This window comes from Euprymna scolopes, chromosome 14 (assembly GCF_053919585.1).
Source record: "Euprymna scolopes isolate OS-2025 chromosome 14, ASM5391958v1, whole genome shotgun sequence".
NCBI lineage: Eukaryota > Metazoa > Mollusca > Cephalopoda > Sepiida > Sepiolidae > Euprymna > Euprymna scolopes.
This window is the reverse complement of record NC_136495.1, coordinates 71,490,551-71,498,050: the sequence shown is the minus strand read 5'-3', so window position 1 is coordinate 71,498,050 and position 7,500 is coordinate 71,490,551.

The window sequence follows — 7,500 nt, the reverse complement described above, 5'->3', positions numbered from 1 at the left end:
CTAATGTATTTATGGTTTGTCATATTTTTTGCTAAAGTATTTATGGTTTGTCATATTTTTTTTACTAATGTATTTATCGTTTGTCATATTTTTTGCAAATGTATTTATGGTTTGTCATATTCTTTTTTTTACAAATGTATTTATTGTTTGTCATATTTTTTTTACTAATGTATATATAGTTAATCATATTCTTTTTTCTACTAATGTATTTAGAGTTTGTCATATTTTTTTACTAATGTATTTATGGTTTTTCATATTTTTTTTACTAATGTATTTATGGTTTGTCATATTTTTTCTACTAATGTATTTATGGTTTGTCATATTCTTTTTTACTAATGTATTTATGGTTTGTCATATTTTTTTTTACTAATGTATTTATGGTTTGTCATATATTTTTTTACAAATGCATTTATGGTTTGTCATATTCTTTTTTACTAATGTATTTATGGTTTGTCATATTCTTTTCTTACAAATGTATTTATGGTTTGTCATATATTTTTTTAAAAATACATTTATGGTTTGTCATATTCTTTTTCTACTAATGTATTTATGGTTTGTCATATTCTTTTCTTACAAATGTATTTATAATTTGTCATATTCTTTTTTACTAATGTATTTATGATCTGTCATATTCTTTTCTTACAAATGTATTTATGTTTTGTCATATATTTTTTTTACAAATGTATTTATAATTTGTCATATTCTTTTTTACTAATGTATTTATGATCTGTCATATTCTTTTCTTACAAATGTATTTATGTTTTGTCATATATTTTTTTTACAAATGTATTTATAATTTGTCATATTCTTTTTTACTAATGTATTTATGATCTGTCATATTCTTTTCTTACAAATGTATTTATGGTTTGTCATATATTTTTTTTACAAATGTATTTATAATTTGTCATATTCTTTTTTACTAATGTATTTATGATCTGTCATATTCTTTTCTTACAAATGTATTTATGGTTTGTCATATATTTTTTTTACAAATGTATTTATAATTTGTCATATTCTTTTTTACTAATGTATTTATGATCTGTCATATTCTTTTCTTACAAATGTATTTATGGTTTGTCATATATTTTTTTTACAAATGTATTTATAATTTGTCATATTCTTTTTTACTAATGTATTTATGGTTTGTCATATTCTTTTTTACTAATGTATTTATGGTTTGTCATATTCTTTTTTACTAATGTATTTATGGTTTGTCATATTCTTTTTTACTAATGTATTTATGGTTTGTCATATTCTTTTTTACTAATGTATTTATGGTTTGTCATATTATTTTTCAAATAATGTATATATGGTTTGTCATATTCTTATTTTTACTAATGTATTTATAGTTTGTCATATATTTTTTTTACAAATGTATTTATAATTTGTCATATTCTTTTTTACAAATGTATTTATAATTTGTCATATTCTTTTTTACTAATGTATTTATAATTTGTCATATTCTTTTTTACAAATGTATTTATAATTTGTCATATTCTTTTTTACAAATGTATTTATGGTTTGTCATATTCTTTTTTACAAATGTATTTATGGTTTGTCATATTCTTTTTTACTAATGTATTTATAATTTGTCATATTCTTTTTTACAAATGTATTTATAATTTGTCATATTCTTTTTTACTAATGTATTTATGGTTTGTCATATTCTTTTCTTACAAATGTATTTATGTTTTGTCATATATTTTTTTTACAAATGCATTTATGGTTTATCATATTCTTTTTTACTAATGTATTTATAGTTTGTCATATTCTTTTTTTACTAATGTATTTATGGTTTGTCATATTATTTTTCAAATAATGTATATATGGTTTGTCATATTCTTATTTTTACTAATGTATTTATAGTTTGTCATATTCTTTTTCTCCTAATGTATTTATTGAGGTATTTATAGTTTATCATATTATTTTTCTACTAATCTATTCTTGGTTTGTCATATTCTTGTTCTATACTGTATTTATGGTTTGTCCTATTTCTATTCTACCAATGCATTTATGGGTAGCCATATTCTTTTTCTACTAATGTATTTATAGTTTATCCTATTTCTATTATACTTATTTATTAATGGTTCGTCATACTCTTTTTCTATGATTTATTTAGGTTTGGTCCTATTTCTATTCAACAAATGTATTTATGGTTTGCCATATTCTTTTTCTACTAATTTATTTATAGTTTGTCCTATTTCTATTCTACTAATTTATTAATGGTTCGTCATACTCTTTTTCTATGATTTATTTATGTTTGGTCCTATTTCTATTCAACAAATGTATTTATGGTTTGCCATATTCTTTTTCTACTAATGTATTTATAGTTTGTCCTATTTCTATCCTAAAAATGTATTTATTGTTGGTCCTATTTTTTTCTACTAATTTATTAATGGTTTGTCATATTCCTTTTCTACCAATGTATTTATGGTTACTTTTATTTCTATTCTACTAATGTATTTATGGTTTGCCATATTCTTTTTCTACTAATATATTTACAGTTGTTCCTATTTCTAGTCTACTAATGTATTTAAGGTGTGTCTTATTTCTATTCTACTAATGTGTTGATGGTTTGTCCTATTTCTATACTACTAATGCATTTATGGTTTGTCATATTCTTTTTTTACTAATGTATTTATGGTTTGTAATATTCTTTTTTTACTAGTGTATTTATGGTTTGTAATATTCTTTTTTTACTAATATATTTACAGTTGTTCCTATTTCTAGTCTACTAATATATTTAAGGTGTGTCTTATTTCTATTCTACTAATGTTTTTATGGTTTGTCCTATTTCTATTCTACTAATGCATTTATGGTTTGTAATATTCTTTTTTTCTAATGTATTTATAGTTTATCGTATGCTTTTTCTACTAATGTATTTAGAGTTTTTTCTTATTCTTTTTATTACTAATGTAGTATGGTGTGCCATATTTTTTTTACTAATTTATTTATGGTTTGTCATATTTTTTTTTTATAATGTATTTATGGTTTGTCATATTCTTTTTTTTACTAATGTATATATAGTTTATCATATTCTTTTTCTAATAATATATTTAGAGTTTGTCATATTCTTTTTTACTAATGTATTTATGGTTTGTCATATTTTTTACTAATGTATTTATGCTTTGTCATATTTATTTACTAATGTATTTATGGTTTGTCATATTTTTTACTAATGTATTCATGGTTTATCATATTTTTTTACTAATGTATTTATGGTTTGTCATATTCTTTTTCTACTAATGTATTCATGGTTCATCATATTTTTTTACTAATATATTTATGATTTGTCATATTCTTTTTTTACTAATGTATTTATGGTTTGTCATATGTTTTTACTAATGTATTTATGGTTTGTCATATTCTTTTTTACTAATGTATTTATGGTTTGTCATATTCTTTTTTTACTAATGTATTTATGATTCGTCATATTCTTTTTTTACTAATGTATTTATGGTTTGTCATAATTTTTTTACTAATGTATTTATGGTTTGTCATATTCTTTTTTTACTAATATATTTATGGTTTGTAATATTTTGTTACTAATGTATTTATGGTTTGTCATATTTTTTTACTAATGTATTTATGATTTGTCATATTCTTTTTTACTAATGTATTTATTGTTTGTAATATTTTGTTACTAATGTATTTATGGTTTGTCATATTCTTTTTTACTAATGTGTTTATGGTTTGTCATATTCTTTTTTTACTAATGTATTTATGATTTGTCATATTCTTTTTTTACTAATGTATTTCTGGTTTGTCATAATTTTTTACTAATGTATTTATGGTTTGTCATATTCTTTTTCTATAAATGTATTTATGGTTTGTCATATTTTTTTACTAATGTATTTATGATCTGTCATATTCTTTTTCTACTAATGTATTCATGGTTTTTCATATTTTTTACTAATGTATTTATGGTTTGTCATATTTTTTTCTATAAATGTATTTATGGTTTGTCATATTCTTTTTTACTAATGTATTTATGGTTTGTCATATTTTTTTACTAATGTATTTATGGTTTGTCATATATTTTTTTCTATAAATGTATTTATGGTTTTTTATATTCTGTTTCTCCTACTGTATTTATGGTTTGTCATATTATTTTTCTACTAATATATTTATGGTTTGTCATATTATTTTTCTACTAATGTATTGATGATTTTCCTATTCTTTTTTACTAATGTATTTATTGTTTTCGTATTCTTTTTATACTAATATATTTATGGTTTGTCATATTATTTTTTGCTAATGTATTTATGGTTTGTCATATTTTTTTCTACTAATGTATGTATGGTTTGTCATATTTTTTCTACTAATGCATTTACAGTTATTCCTAGTTCAAGTCTACTAATGTATTTATGATTTGCTATATGTTTTTATAGTTTTTCCTATTTCCATTCTACAAAGGAATTTATAGTTTGTCCTATTTTTATTCTACAAAGGTATTTAAGGTGTGTCTTATTTCTATTCTACTAATGTATTTATAGTTTGTCCTATTTCTATTCTACTAATGCATTTATGATTTGTCATATTCTTTTTCTACTAATGCATTTATGGTTTGTTCTATTTCTATTCTGCAAATGTATTTATAGCTTGTCCTATTTCTATTCTACAAATGTATTTATGATTTGTCTGATTTCGATTCAACTAATCTATTTATTGTTTGTCATTCTTATTCTGTCAATGTATTTATAATTTTTCCTATTCTAATTGAATACTGGACAACATCGGTCTCCCTGCTAATAGTCAACTAAGATAAATTAATTTTAAACGCAAATACGTTTGGTTTGTTCACGAACTCAAAATAGACATTAAATTTAGGAAAAGGAAAAGGAAAATTTTCGTCGCTAATAGGAGAAAGATAAAGTGAGAGAGAGACGGACAGAGACAGAGACAGATAAAGAGAGGGGGATGAGAGCGAGGTGGTAGTAAGAAACAGTTGTCACTTTTTCTTTTCTCGCTATCACCTCTTCTTGTTTATGGCACATCGGTATACCTTTCTTTCCAGCTAACAATGTTTGTTTTAACAACTGTTTATATGAAGGTTTAATAATTCACAATCTTATTACTTAATGACTTCAATAAACTATTGTATTCTATCGACAAAATTATTGCACATATAAAAGAAATATAGAACAATAAATTATACATAAATAATACAAAACTATTAAAACGCATATTTATGCAAATTAGCTATGCAAGTGGTTTAGTATTTGCATTTGACAGATTTCAAAATAGTAATGTAAATAACCCTAACCATATTTGATTGTAATATAGGATGTAAATTACAAAAGTAATGCATCCTATTTTTAAACCGGAAAATTTTTAGAGTTACAAAGACATTGGTTATACAATTAAAACGAGCGGCCTTTTGTACTCCAGAAATATTTTCTACATAGCCACCACTATTCTCAATGCACTTTTACCAGCGATGAACGATGAATGCGCATGAATGTCTGAAGCGCGTTTCCTCATACGATAATCGTTGCAAAAATAAAGCCTCCTATTTTTAACTTTAAAAGTTGAAGAGCTACACAGACTGGAGTGCTACCATGAAAAAACGAGCCACCTTTTGTGTTCCAGAATTTATGTTTCTGCATAGTCACCAGCATTTTATATGCAATTTTGCAACGAATTAAATGACACATCTCTGCTTCTGATACACGTCCATAAAAGGGCTTGCTTTATTAGAGATTTACATAGTCAATATCTGCAACAGAGAAATGAAACTGTCTAACCAATGAATGCATAAGTTCAGTCATCATTACAATGCAATTTTCAATCTCCTCTATACTTTCGGGTGGAATAAATAATAGGACACATTATTTTTGGAACGCACCTTGTATGTGTGACTAAAAATCGCATTCATCCATTGAGATTAGATGCTAGATTTCTTTCGCTCATCACTAGTATTCATTTGTCATATATATATATATATATATATATATATATATATATATATATATATATATGTGTGTGTGTGTGTGTGTTTTATTAACGTTTTATCTGCTTAGTTACATATGTTTCGGTTACCAAATCGTACCAAGGATACAGTAACTTCATCAGATTTCACATTCTTGTAAGTTTCTGCAAAGTCTGATGTAGTTACTGGATCGTTGATATGATTCAGTAACCGAAATATGTGCAACTAAGCACATAAAACGGTAATAAAAATACATATTTGCTCTGCAATAGTATTGAGCACTTTTTCCAGGTTTTACTAAATATTATTTTCAATATATATATATGTATATATATATATATCTCTGTATATATATATATATGTGTATATATAAATATATATATATAAATATGTATATATACAAATATATATATATACATATATATATACATATACATATACATATACATACATATATATATATATATATATATATATATATATACAAGTGTTAGGTATGATTTTCTTCGTTATTTATTCTCTTTTGTCTCTCTTTCTGATTCCGTCATGTTTTGCCCCCATACTTTCCAAACTGTTTAAGCGTTGCCTTAACGAGAAGTGCTTTCCAACACCCTGGAAAACCTCATCAGTATGCCCTGTATTTAAGAATTCAGGTGATAAGTCATCCCCCTCTCAGTACAGACCAATAAGTCTCTTGTTTGTCATGAGTAAGTTGCTGGAATCCACAATAAATAGAGAAGTAGTCAACCACCTCAGCAGAAATAACCTTCTTAGATACACGCAATATGGTTTCCGCTCTGCTAGATCTACAGCAGATGTGCTAACGGGTATATCTCATAGGATTAGCGAATCTCTCGACAAAGGCTTAATTTCTAGGGTAATTGCTCTCGACATATCAAAGGCCTTCGATAAGTTTTGGCATAAAGGCCTACTACACAAGATTTCCAGCTATGGTATAACTGGAAATGTTTTCTCTATCATTAAGTCATTTCTCTCTGATAGGCTCATAAGAGTAGTGGTTGATGGGCAGAAATCAGAGGCCCACAGTATTAATGCTGGAGGCCCTCAGGGGTCCATACTGGGCCCAACTCTCTTCCTGATCTACATCAATGACCTCCCTAAACACATACTAAAATCTTTCGTTGACATCTATGCTGATGACACGACCATCTATGGCAACACATCAAAGGCCGTAAATGATGATGTTCTCTCTGATTCTCTCTCCTCTGATCTTGAGCGCGTGGTACAGTGAGGAAAGAGGTGGCTGGTTACCTTTAATGCATCTAAGACCAAGCTCCTATCTCTACATCATAAACGCTCTTATCGCCATCTGGCATCAATTGAAATGGATGGCTCTCGTCTAAGGGAGGCCCCAGGATTTGATAAGCTCCTGGGTTTGACCTTTACACCCGATCTTAAATGGAACACATACATCAAGTCTTTGGCCAAGGTCGATGGGAAAATGGTGGGATCCTTCTACCGCTCCATAAGATATCTCACTAATGATGCAATTCTCTATCTATATAAGAGCCAAGTACGTCCAAAGATGGAGTACTGCTGCCACATCT